Raw genomic sequence first — 14,430 nt, 5'->3', positions numbered from 1 at the left:
TCTTCATTCGAAAATATAGACCTTTAGACCTTTATCTTAAAGACCCAGTATAATAGGATTAACATTGAATCATCTTGAAGATCGTTTCATCATTGACTGTAACCGAATGCGACGTGCTGTTTGAATGCTGAATGGAGAATGACTGACAGGCACAAAGAGGGAAAAGTTTACGTGTTCTTGAATTTAATGACTTAAATATTAATTTCTATATCACATAATAGCTTCAGAACACTTATAATACAGTACACAAAAACTTTATGGTACTTTAGAAAGTTTTTGTGCCTTTGTGCCTTACATAGAATAGTATATATATGCACAATATAGAATTTGAATCAGCCTCGTCAAAGATGGCAGTGTCAGAGCCGATACCGATCCTGAGTATCTAATCGGCGCACTTCTTTTCAACAGTCAAATTGAAATTGAAATTGCTTGAAACTCAACAGATACATCACATTTATTAGCCAGTAGACGTGCAAAGTTTCAGAAACGGGCATGGTGCAAGGACTAAATAGCGCCACCTTTTGACAAAAGTGGGGTTGTTAGTTTTATCTACAGTTACAAAAATCGGTATATAGACCATTTCACAAGATGTAAACAACACTGGCCCAGAAGCACTTCCTGTTTCAGTTTTTTAACACTACATAAAAGCTGGGATAAAATACAACCAACATAACATTTAAAACTGAATCAAAAAGTTAAACAAACATCTTTAAGATGTTTTCTTTACATGTGAAATAAAGAAAACAGTTACAAACTGAAACAGGAAGTGCTTCTGGACCAGTGTTGTTTACATCTTGTGAAATGGTCTATACATTGTACTCCTCAAGCCGGACAACTTTCTATACATAGTCATTAGCTCGGACCAAGAGGAAGTCCGATATTTTGGTTTGAATATGGTGAGCCTCTCTCTGAGCCTACGTCCCTGTATGGCAAGCCCTTTTAACATTTAAAAGCTAAGTTTGCCTATCCGGAATTAACATTGTAGATATCAACAACGTCTTTCTGTCTAGTCGTAATTACATTTTGGATAGTTTGTATTATCATTTAAGATATCTGTAACATAATTTTGACTAGTCGAAATGACAGAGTATGGCAAGCCGTTTTAACATTTAATCATGAAAGGGCCAAAGCCTTCGGCACCGCCACCCGGGTGCCTTTAGGTAACTAAAGGAACCGGGGTTGCGGTGCCACCGGCTTGGGCCCGCCATCGCTGCTCGCAGCTATATTTATTATTATTATTTTTTACAAATTGCTGCTTAATGTAACAGTTTTAATCATTAAATACTTTTAAAACTACTCCACACATGATTCCTGTGTGTTTTAGTATTTCAACATTTAGTTGTCAGTACCTTTGTCTCACACTCAGTAACCAGCCTAACCCAAAATCCTCAAATCCTTTTTTTTTTGATAGAATAAAGCTATCCCACTTGTGAAAGAATATTACAAATACTAGACATTGCAATACAAATAATATATATATTGCATAAATATGCAAACTATATACTGTAAATACATAAACATCAGTTAATGGTTAACTTCTTTCTTGGAACTAGTTTGAATTGACAGGCTATTATAGGCTTGAAATTGAATTCCCTCTAAATTTGTTATGGACCATAGGGACTGTATGGTTAGTGAAAATGATCAAAATATGATTTCATCTAGTAAAAGTTAACTTCACATGGTAATTTGTTTATTTTAACAACAACAAAGGGTAAAGAATGTTACCGATTACAAATGGAATGTTATATATTTTTTTTCTTTTTTTTGCCTACCTATGAATTAAGAGGCATTGCTCACTCTTACTTTCTAATTACATGTACAGTCAATGCATCAGATGAAAGCTTATCTTCCACTCTTTTGAACGGTATGCTCAGTTTGTTTCTAGCATAAAGTATCAGGGAGATATGGCTCAGGATTCATGAATATAATCAAACCGTTTTAGCATGTTTGGGTAATTCCGGGGAGTTAAAGCAGAATTTGAGGTAGCATTGTTTTGACCCTAATTACAAGTTTCCAGCAGCTTGTTCACCGGGTTGTCCACCCAGGTTGTGATCCTCAGACATCGTAGATTTCATTTTTATATGACAACCTTTTACAGCAGCCCATGTCTGATTTCCTAAAAAACAGGTGTTTTGCCCCCTGGGTAATTTCACTTTTTTATTTTAAATAGTGTGTAATGTTGCTGTTGGTGCATGAAAGTTCAGTGTAAGCAGAGATATCGTCTTTTAAAAATCTGGAAGTATATTGCCTACAAAAACGACTCGATTGGGACTACAGCTGGGTTATGGTACGTCACTAACCCACACATTTGCATCAACCCCTCCCTCCGTAAAATGCAAAAAATGGCATGCGCATATTTCAGCAGCTCCAGCTCGTTGAGTGTGTTGTGTTCACGCAACTGTCAGGTCTTCTGTTTTTGAGCTTCCCACGGATGCTGTACTTCGTCAACAATGGATACAATTTATGTTTGATTATGTTCCTGAAAATGACGATCGTAATCTAGCTCTCTGTGCTGCGCATTTTACGGAAGACAGCTTCCAGAATCTCCTGAGTTCAACAAGAGTTCAACACCGGATTCAACAAGAAACTGTTACTAAAACATGAAGCAGTTCTGACTTTAAAACCAGAGGCAGCAGTTGTTGGGCCACAACCTGTAAGTAGGCTAAGACTTCATCATTTTAAATATATTTGCATGTATAATTCCAGACGTAGCCTTGTGTTTTATTTTTTTCAAATGCCAGCGCTGGATTTATAGCCACTAGGCTACTAGTTATGCTATTTGTGTCTACGACAAACGCGTACAAACATTATGGACCTGAATTTTGTATAAGTACTAATGTTGTAAATGTATTTTTCATGTATTATGATGTTTTATGACGTTATTTTCGATTTGATCAAGAACGTAAACTTGCCGACGCTGTTTGAGTATAACATTAGTAGCCAGTCAGTTGCTATTGTTGCCAGTCAGATGCTACTGTGTAAAGTAAACGTGTATAAAGTTAAAAAATGTAGCAAATTATCATTCAGAGCCGTGTGTGGTGAGTTTCTGTTTGACTCTCTTCATCGCCGTTTTCTCGGTCTGATTATGCCTCAAACTGATACTGCAGTTCGACACATATTTACATCTGGACCGGAGCTCATGATGTGCACGTAACGTTTCGCCCATAAAGGTAATGGGCTTTAACCTTCCGGACAACGTGAGCGACAGTTTAGCCAATCACAACACACCGGCCCAAACTAACCTGAGCCCACTATCTGAGCCCACAGCGTGTTTCTGAGGGAGTGGTTTCATAGACTCAGGAAGTCAACTGCTCGTTCGAGGACAGAGGAGAGCGCGGCAATAAAGGTGAAGTTTATGAAAAATAAGACTTTTTAAAACAGCAAAACCACGAATACATGTTATATTGCACCCCATAAACACAATCATGCAAAGAAAAAAAGCAGTCAACCCCCCCTTTAAACATTTAACAGTATTAATTGTCTCCACACAGGCTAGTATTATCTAGTGTTTTTTTTTTCATGTTTAATGCAGGTGAGTTGTAAAGGTTTTTTTAGGTTTTATAATACACCTTGTATCCAAAAAAAGGCCATTTAAGGCCTTTTTCAATTTGCTGTCCATTTTGTTGGGCCTCTGAGTGAGTTCACGTAGTGCAACAGCCCAGCGCTTTTGTGTTGTACGTCTGAACATAGGCTCACTATTGGCCAGCATCACATGTGTCACACACATGACCAGCATCAGCCAATAGTGAGCCTACATTCTAATGTACAACCCAGAAGCACTGAGCTGTTACACTATGTGAACTCACGTCAGAGGCCCACACAGAAGAAAATGAACAGTTGAATAAAGTTTTAGGTTTTTTTGCGCACAAAAAGTATTCTCGTCACTTGATAAACATAAGGTTGAGCCACTGTAATCACTTAGACTATTTTAATGATATTTTTACTAACTTTCTGGGCCGACAAGATACAATTACAATAGAAGCATATGGAGGAGTGAGACAGCTCTCAGATTTAATTAAAAATATCTTAATTTGTGTTCCGAAGATGAATGAAAGTCTTACAGGGTTGGAAGGCTGTGTAATTACTGTTTCATTTTGGGGTTAACTAACCCTTTAAAGTCTGTCTACATGCTCACTGTGCACCAGGTGTAAGTGTGCTAAGCAGCTGTGTGAAACTCTTCTAACTTAAGAATATCAAAGGGAAATGGGGGAACAAGAAAGAGTGAAATAGGACTAATGAACTTAAAAAGAAAAACAGGAAAATTGCACAAATAAATAAATAAAAATGAAGCCCAGCTTGATAGTTCTTCATATCACAGACCTCTGTTTAGCATATAGGTTCCTCTGGCAATGCAAAATGAAGAGTGAAAAAAGGAGGACTAGAGGAGAAGAGCAAAAGGGGGAAAGGGAGTTATTTTGGCTGGGGATGCAGATGCAAGAGAAAGGATTACAGGGGAGGCCACAGCTGACTGACAGAATGCCCTTAGAGATAGGGACTGGATGGAAGGGCATTGTTGCTGCAGGGTAGACATATCTCCCCAAAGAGAGCGACCGTACTGATACTGACTGACTGAGACACACACACATTGGGTTTTCATGTTTTATGGAGACATACCATAGACAATACATTTTATACTGAACAAACTGTATAATCTATCCCCTAACCCTAAGCCTATCCACCACAGAAAATTTTCTGCATTTTTAAATAAATAAAAAAACATCACTTCGTATGATTTTTTCTACGTTTTCCTCATAGGGCCCAATGTCCCCACTAGGACAAGGATTTCAGATATTGACATCTTAGTGGGGACGTAGGGATATTCTTAAACTAGTGTTGGGCGATATGCTCTGTAATCATATAGTCCTATAGTCAGCCTGTGAGATTGGTGATACACACTATTATAGTGTGGGGGATGGTTACTTATTTGATCAATAACTTTCTTACTTATTATCTTATTTCTTTACTTAATAATTAGTGCCCGAGCACCGATGGTGAGAGGACCCTCTTGGAATTGCTCTGTTTATTAACCCTAAGCCCTAAGGCGCAGAACTCTATTGTTTTCCTTAGGATTATTTTTAGGGCCCAAGCCCTGAAAGGGCGCAGAGCCCTATTGTTTTCCTTAGGATTATTAGGGCCCAAGCCCTAAAAGGGTGCAGAGCCCTATTGTTTTCCTTAGGATTATTAGGGCCCAAGCCCTGAAAGGGTGCAGAGCTGTAATAGCCACTGTTCGTCCGACTGTTACTGTACTTCATTTTATTTTTGATACTGTATTTTATTTTTATTATTATGATTTTTTTTATTCTAAACTGTTTTAATTATTCTGATTTCTTTTGATTATTTTAATTTCTTCCATGTAAAGCACTTTGAATTGCCACCGTGTATGAAATGTGCTATATAAATAAACTTGCCTTGCCTTGCCTAATATGGCTGTGTTTGTTTACGGCAGGGGTGCACAATCCTGCTCCTGGCGATCGACTGTCCTGCACAGTTCATCTCCAACCCTAATCAAACACAGCTGAATGTGATCCTAAAGACCTTAATTGGCTACTTCAGGTGTGTTTGATTAGGGTTTGAGATGAACTGTGCAGGAAAGTCGATCGCAGGAGCAGGATTGGGCACCCCTGGTTTACGGCCAGAGAGGGGAACTGTGGTGGAAAATTTTAAACTGAATATTAAGCTAACCATGTTTTAACATTTGACCTCATTTAACCAGCTGAATATCTGAGACAACGTACTAAGACATTCTGTACTTCAGATAAATGTATGTGTGTCAAACACCTGACTGTGTATAAACAACAAATATGGGAAATGGAACTAGACAGATGACTAAGTTAGAAACATTAAAACAAAGTCTCCTCTACCCAGTAACAAAACAGTCTACCTATGAAGAACCAATGAAATTAATGTCATTATGGATATCTCCATATTGTATAAAAACTGTTGTATCAGTGTTTTCGGGGGGATTCTCAATGGAATTTGTCTGAGATCCACCGGCCTTGTTTTTACTTGGGAAGTTCTCTGAGTATTGCTCGAGAACTCTCCTGGCCGTAATTAAAAGCATTGAAAGGACATTTGCTCGAGTCTGTCTGTTATTTAAGCTGTGCAGCAAGAAATAAATAAATTAGAATTATTAGAACCCGGCGGACGTCGACTGGAGATGCGCTAGGGTTATAGGATTAGTACCCGGCGGACGTCGACTGGAGATGCGCTAGGGTATAGGGTAGGTTTATTGACTCAGCGGACGTCGATGTCTAGATGCGCTGGTAAAAGTATAAGACTTGGCCAACTAGAGTGAGTATTATTGTAGAGTTGTCAGGTTCAGGAAAAAAAACCATTACACCAGATTGGGTATTTTTTCGCTACATATTAAAGGGCACCTATTATAGAAAAATCACTTTTACATGGTGTTTGAACATAAATGTGTGTTGGCAGTGTGTGAGCAAAACCACCCTAGAATGATAAAAATCCACCCAGTGTTTTTTTTTTTCAATCTCAATAAATCATAGGCACTGCCTCAGAACGAGCTGTTCTGAGATCCAGCTCTTTGTGACGTAGAAAGTGAGAAAGGGGTTTGATTGACAGTGTTGTTGTGGCCTAGACCCCGCCCTCGGTGATCTGTACATCCTCCATTGTTTCAACGACAGCCGGTAATGTCTCTTGGAATCATAAGTGTTCTGTCGTGGACTCGTGGGTTAATCCTGTTGTTGTGGCTTAAAAATTAATCCTCAAGTGTGGATTGTCGTCTACTGTTTGCGATCCAACGTCACCTCTAGTAACAGTAAGTGTATTTTATGATTTTTGAGCAAATAGTCATTTCAGTCTGTGAGCCAATTCAACAACAAATTATGCGTCTAAAGTTGTCGTCGTCGTAGGATGTCTGTGTATATAATTTAAACATTGTTTGTATAGTGTGTAACCACATGTTTATAAATATATATTTAAAGATATTGTATTAAAAACTGCATGTATGTTGTTCTTTAAGTTAGCCATCTTCTCACATTTGCCACAGAAGCACCTGTATGACAAGTAAACATGACGCCACAGGTCCCTCGCATAAATGTAATTTCGCTTGTACGTAGCAAACTTTATCACAAAATGTGTATGTAGTTTCGAAAAAATGCGCCAGCATTAGTGTTTGTGTGTGTCTGTGTGTGTGTGTTGCACATCCATACTTGCAAAAAGACGCGATAACAACAACTATATAATTACATAAATGGGTAACACTTTAAAATAATGGTCCGTAGTTAACAAGTAGCTATGCAGGAAGTAATAGGTAGTACTGCATTAACACCGAACTTAAAGGGTTAGTTCACCCAAAAATGAAAATTAAGTCATTAATTACTCACCCCCATGCTGTACCAACCCCGTAAGACCTTCGTTCGTCTTCGGAACACAAATGAAGATATTTTTGATTAAATTTGAGAGCTGTATACGAGACTTCCTTAGATTTCCACGACGCATGCGCGAGAATTGCGATCTGCTTACACTACTTCAGATCGCAATTCTCGCGCATGCGTCGTGGAAATCTAAGGAAGTCTCGTTTCTGGCCTACAAGGAAGAAAAGAAATAGTCGAATAAACTTGTTATTTTTGTTTGTTTTTTCGCACAAAAAGTATTCGCGTCGCTTGATAAACATATAGTTGAGCCACGGTAGTCACTTGGGATATTTAAACATTTTCTTCATTGACTTTCTGGGCCGTCAAGAGGCAGTCCCTTAGGCAGCCAATGTGGTAGTTATACAGCTCTCAAATTTAATCAAAAATATCTTCATTTGTGTTCCGAAGACGAACGAAGGTCTTACGGGGTTGGTACAGCATGTGGGGTGAGTAATTAATGACTTAATTTTCATTTTTGGGTGAACTAACCCTTTAATACTATTAACTAATATGGAAGCAATATTAACTAAGCATTAAAGGTATAGCGGAGGATCTTTCCGAATTTTAGAGAAGACCCGCCCTCTCCAATTTTTTAAAAAAATGCACATGCACAAACACAACACTCTTGCTCCCGAGAGGGAACGCCTATTACGCCTTGCACAATTATGTTGCAAATTCTAAACTAACTCAAAAATATTCATAAAAAGACTTCCGGTTATGTCGGGTTGCTGAACGGTCACGTTTTTCAACGCTCTCAGATAATCCTGTTTTTTAAACCCTTGTCTAGACCCAATAACCAAAAGAAACGTTTTGTTTGACGGTGGCTCTGCAAAACAGTCAGCATGTCTTCACGTCCGCAAAGGAAAAGAGATAAAAAAGATAATACAGATTCGGCGGTCGACGACCTAGGACCCACGGCTGAAACTGATAGCACACCGGTTGGCGCCAACATTCACGCTGAGGCTGATACTCCACTAATTGAAAGAATTAATAGCGTAATTCTTTCAGCTATAAACGGTTTGAAGGGCGAGTTTCGCTCCCAATACAAGGAGGTTCTGGCTGTGATTAAAGAAGTTAAAGAGGATTTCATCACCTTTACTGAAAGACTTACCGAAGCGGAGAGCCGAATCAACCAAGCCGAGGATAACATTAGCGGCCTTCAAGGAAGAGTTGTTAAACTTGAAAAATCTGCATCGGATCTTGCCTCTGCTCTTGACATGGCCGAATGTAGAAGCCGACGCTCTAACATTCGCATCTTGGGACTTCCAAATGGAATCGAAGGAAATAATCCTGTTTCGTTTTTGGAAAGTTGGCTTCCACAGCTTCTAGGTGCGGATATCTTCCCGGCGCCGGTGATCATTGAAAGGGCACACAGGCTACCCAGTAGTGGCAAATAAGCTGGTGGAAACGCATCGTCAAGGCCCAAAACAATGATACTGAAATTACTCAACTATGCTGACAAAGACAGAATACTCAGAGCAGCCCAGGCAAGAGGTACAGTGATGTTCCAGGATCACCATATTATGTTTTTTCCCGATCTATCGTCCGAGGTGTTAAAACAACGGAAGCGATTTGAGGAGGTGAAAATAGAGCTTCGGAAGAGGAAGATTAAGTACGGGATGATTTTCCCCGCTAAGCTTATGGTTATCTTCAGAGACCATCGTCATTTCTTCGACTCTCCTGAAGAAGCAGGCAAATTCATCGCGACCTTGCCAAAGGATGTTCGGGAAGCGGAGCAGCCAACGTCTGAGTAACATTTTGTTCTTTTTGACACTTTGCATTAAAGTTTAATCGTCCACTTTAGTACTGAACTTTCAGTTAAAATTTTGTCGGACGCTTAGTCTGAAAATGCCATATAAAACTTAAGGTTAATCGTTTTTATTTATTTTTTTTTTTTCTCAAATTTTGTAAAAGCTTTGTTTTGAATACTAAGCAGAATCAAGTAAGCTGATTATGTAGCGTTTTTTCTTTTGGTTAAGGGGTCACAATACTTGTCTTCTGAGAGCGTGTGTTTATTATTTTTGTTTTGGACACTATATTCTTTTGTTCTCTTTTTCTCTTAATTCAGTAACCTAATAGCGTTCCTATTAAAGGACCGCAAGAGTACGTAACTAAGGTACAGTTCTAGTTGAAAAGGGAGGTTCGCCGTGCATCTGTGTGTTCTATCTAGTGCATGTGCTGGGGATTGTGTGTGTGGGTTTTTTTTTTTTTTTTTACTACTATACATTTATACTTGCAATTCAGTTTGTTTGTTTTTTTGGTACATTTTTGTACTTTACAAAAAGGCTACAGGGTGTTTATTGGGACAGATCATTAATGTTTGGACTACCAAGAATTAGAATATTAAACGTTGTTGCAAATGTCAGGGGATTCTAGTCTTACATTGACATCTTGGAATGTGCGGGGGCTTTGTAACCTTACTAAATTGAAACAAGTGATGAACAGAGTTAACAACCTCCATCCTAAAATACTATTCCTGCAAGAAACGCATCTATTGTCCGGCGAAATCATTAAACTGCGTAGAAGATGGCCGGGGCAGGTTATAGCAGCATCACATAGCTCGCACTCAAGAGGGGTAGCTGTGCTGATACATAAATCAGTCCCATTTCATATATTAAAAACTATTCGTGATCCATTGGGTAGATATGTTATAATCAGTGGTAGAATGCTCAACGAATATTGTAATCTTGTAAATGTTTATGGTCCTAATACAGATGAACCAAATTTCTTTCATAATCTTTTCTTAATTTTAGCTTCCCTTCAAGGTATCTTAATAGTCGCTGGTGACTTTAATTGTACCTTAGATCCTAAATTGGACCGTTCCACGGGTATTGACACTTCACATTCGCAGAGTAGGAACATTATTAATCAATACATCAAGGACCTTAATTTAAGCGATGTCTGGAGACTTCAAATCCCATCAAAGAAAGAATTTTCTTGTTACTCCTCATCTTTCCATACCTACTCCAGAATAGACTATTTTCTTATTTCAAAGGATTTGATTGATTATATATCTAACTGTAAATATAGTAGTATTGTTTTATCAGATCATGCAGCATTATCACTGAAATATACTCTCAGAACCATAATCAAAAGCCCATCTAGATGGCGTCTAAATATAAAGTGGCTACATAACCCTGATTTTCTCGAGTTTGTTGGAAATCAAATTGACATATTTTTTGAGTTTAATACAAATCAGACGTCCGCTTCAATACGATGGGAAGCATTTAAGGCCTATATTAGGGGGCAAATTATCAGCTTTACTAGTTCTAAGACAAACAGATCTGCCCTTAAAATGATTGAATTGGAACAGAGTATAAAGGACTTAGAAGAAGAAATTTTCAAACAAGATACTCCTGAACTGAGACATAAAATTTTGCTACTTAAAGCAGAATTTAATGACATCTCTACTAATAAAGCTGCGGCTAATATAACTAGGCTAAAACAAACATATTATGACCAAGGAGAAAAGGCTGGGAGGTTATTGGCATGGCGAATTAAGACTCAACAAAATGAAGGGGGGATTAACAAGATAGAAACTGTAGATGGACAGAACACCACGATCCCAACTGAAATCAATAATGCTTTTAGAAAATATTATGAAGATCTTTATAAATCGACAGCCCTGCAGAATACCCATCATTTTAAAAAATTCATGGATGAGATTCAGATACAGTCATTGTCTGAGGAAGACTCCAAAGTATTGGATCAACCAATTGCAGTAACTGATCTGAATGCAGCTATTGACTGTATGAATCGTGGGAAAGCATCAGGTCCTGATGGTCTACCTATAGACATCTACAAGATCTTTCGTGACAAATTGATAACCCCATTAATTGACATGATAAATAAATCATTCAATATTGGAGAACTTCCCCCCTCCTTGCGTTCAGCCCTCATAACTCTAATTCCTAAGCCAGGGAAAGATCCTACGAAATGTGGCTCTTATAGGCCTATTAGTCTTTTAAATTCTGACACAAAGATAATTGCTAAAGTTCTAGCCAGTAGACTTGATAAGTACTTGCCTTTACTGATTGATCCTAAACAAAATGGCTTTATAAGAGGTAGACAAGCTTTTCATAATATACGGCGTGTGTTAAATGTTATACACTCAACAAAAGGAGTCTCGGATACAGCTTTACTTTCGTTAGATGCCGAGAAGGCTTTTGATAGGGTGGAGTGGGACTATCTTTTTGATACACTTTCTTATTTTGGTTTCGGTCCGTATTTTATATTCAAAACCCACAGCAGAGATATTGACTAATAATACAATCTCTAAATCTTTTCCACTTTCTCGAGGCACACGTCAGGGATGCCCCCTTTCGCCGCTCCTTTTTACATTGGCTATTGAGCCTTTGGCTATTGCAGTACGAAGAAGTGGAGATATATCAGGGATTACAATTGGCGGTCTTGAAAATAAAATAGCTTTATATGCTGATGACATTATATTATTTCTATCTAATTTAAGCACATCTGTGCCTTCTTTATTGTGCCTAATTAAATTATTTGGATCCTTTTTCGGTTATAAAGTGAATGAGTCAAAATCTATGATCCTATTTCTAAAAGAAACAGAACGTCTTACACCTCCCTTTCAGACCCCCTTTAAAAATGTTCATGAAGATTTTAAATATCTTGGTATTAATATCACCGCAGATATAAAGAATTTGGTTACCAGTAATTATAATCATACAACTAAATTAGTCACTGAGTCAATTAATAAATGGTCTTCCCTACCAATTTCTCAGATTGGACGTATAAATATATTAAAAATGAATGTTCTCCCAAAATTTTTATATTTATTTCAATCAATCCCTCTCCCCCCACCACAGAATTTTTTCTGTAATATGAAGAAACTGTTTACCAATTTTATTTGGGCAAATCGACGTCCCAGGCTGAGGCTCTCTCTTTTGTATTTACCATATGAAAGGGGAGGGTTGCAGGTGCCTAATCTTAAGTGGTACTACTGGGCAGCTCAGCTAAGAGCAGCAATGTTTTGGTTTACAAATGATAATTCTATCCCTTGGATACAGATAGAGGCGAGTACAACTCAGAAATTGCCTTTGAACCTGTATCTGTATTCAGCACCCCTGTCCAAACTGAAAAAAGCCACTCCCAACCCCTTTGTTAAAAATACTATTGTGGTATGGTATGAAGTTTTGAAACATATTGGACAGATTCCAGAATTATCACAATTTACCCCTATTTGGGGAAACACTATGTTTACACCGGGGACACATGATGGGGGTTTTAAAATTTGGGCTTTAAAAGGTTTGAACAAGGTGGCAGATTTATTTAACGATGAAACTATGCTCAGTTTTCAGGAATTAAGACACAAGTTTGATTTGCCAAAAACCAATTTTTTTAAATATCTTCAAATTAGGAATTGTATCAATAAAACACAACATCTTTCTCTTCTCTTACCAGAGCTGTCCCCTTTAGAAAGAATTACTCTAAACCACCTTAATGGTGCTGGGCAAGTTTCCCTGTTTTATAAACTGATTTCCACTAACTGTAAAGAAAATACAGAGAAAAAGCGTTTGGCTTGGTGTCAAGATATAAGTGAGAATATAACAGAAGATGAATGGCAGAGTATCTGTTTAAAGGCCCAAACCCAAACAATCAATACCAGGTTTAAACTTCTGCAGTACAAGTGGATAATGAGAGTATACATAACTCCAGAATTGCTTCATAAATTTAATCCCAATATCCCCAATCAATGTATAAAATGCAACTCGGAGATAGGAACTTTATTCCATTGTCTATGGAAGTGCCCTCAAGTTCAACTTTATTGGGAAAAGGTTCTGGACTTTTTGTCACTGGTGGTGAAACAGAATGTCCCCAAATGTCCTAAACTTTTTTATATTTAATTTGTTCCCTGTTACTTGCACTCTAACTAATTCTGGTAAGAAAATGTTAACCTTCTGTTTATTACAAGCAAAACTTTTAGTTGCCCGTCATTGGAAAAACACAGAAATCCCTAATTTTAAACAATGGTTACAGGAATTGTCAGGTTGTTTGGCTTTGGAGAAACTCACATATATTGTTAAAGGAAAATCTGGAAAGTTTTTCAAAGTTTGGAACCCCTTTATAGAATTTTTAAAGGAAGCTGAACCAAATAGTTTATTTTCGGTGTAACCAGGAATAACAAATTATGTTATTAATGTACCATTGTCTTGACATTTGTATAGTATAGTTGTTGTCGTTGTTGTTTTTATTATTATTTCTTTTTTTTTTTAATTTATTTAATTTTTATTTTGTATTTTTGTATTTTATTTTTCTTTCTGTGCTTGTTTTAATGTAAATGTTTCTAAAATCAATAAATACAATGTTGAAAAAAAAAAAAATATTCATAAAAAAGACAACATGTCAAATGCCCTTCCGTGTTTTATTTATTATACAGATCGATTGAGTGACCGAGTTCTCAAGACATGATATGTGCAACCCTGTATCACACGAAATACGTTCTGAGGAAACTATTTTGCAAATCGCAATTACGTTACATAGCAACATATAAGCAGTGCTATTACGTTGGTCCTTAACCTAATATCTCTCATTGTTAATACGTTATTTTTATACATAGTTGCATATGGAGAAGTAGCTTGTGTCATTTGTGTAATAATAAACACACAAGGTTTTAGAATATTTCAGCGTGATACCATTTACCATTTTGGTCAAAAGGCTACTTTAGCAAATTGAGATGTTTACCGTGTCTATGCGATGCATGACTCGTGCCAGGGCTAGCATTGTAGCTTGCATTAACTTTTACTAGTGATTTTAAATGGATTTCTCCAAATAGCGTGACAAACTTTACCTGTCTGGTAGAATCTTCGCGACTGCGGCATCAGTGAGAAGCCCAACCTGTGCTTTTAGCGCACCCCAGCGTGTGATATTCACCCAAAATCACTCTGGTCTTGTTTCTATATTCTGCGGCCTTTCTCTTCTTATCATACACTTCGTAAACATTTTTTCTCTTTCGACCCTCACCCATTTTCAAAGGAAAGGCTGAAACCGTAACTCTGACATAATACACCTGAAAGTGAAAACTACATAGGGA

The 14,430-nt window shown here is 37.6% G+C and overlaps 1 protein-coding gene across 2 annotated transcripts in view; it reads right to left on the bottom strand.

Annotated features, from left to right (window-relative positions):
* Positions 1-14,430, bottom strand: part of timmdc1 (translocase of inner mitochondrial membrane domain containing 1) — a 161,857-nt gene that overhangs the window by 40,223 nt on the left and 107,204 nt on the right. The window lies entirely within an intron of this gene.

The sequence above is a fragment of the Pimephales promelas genome, chromosome 6 (genome assembly GCF_988280905.1).
Source record: "Pimephales promelas chromosome 6, fPimPro1.hap1.1, whole genome shotgun sequence".
Lineage (NCBI taxonomy): Eukaryota > Metazoa > Chordata > Actinopteri > Cypriniformes > Leuciscidae > Pimephales > Pimephales promelas.
The sequence above is the reverse complement of the archived record's forward strand: the minus strand, read 5'-3'. Positions and strand labels throughout refer to the sequence as shown.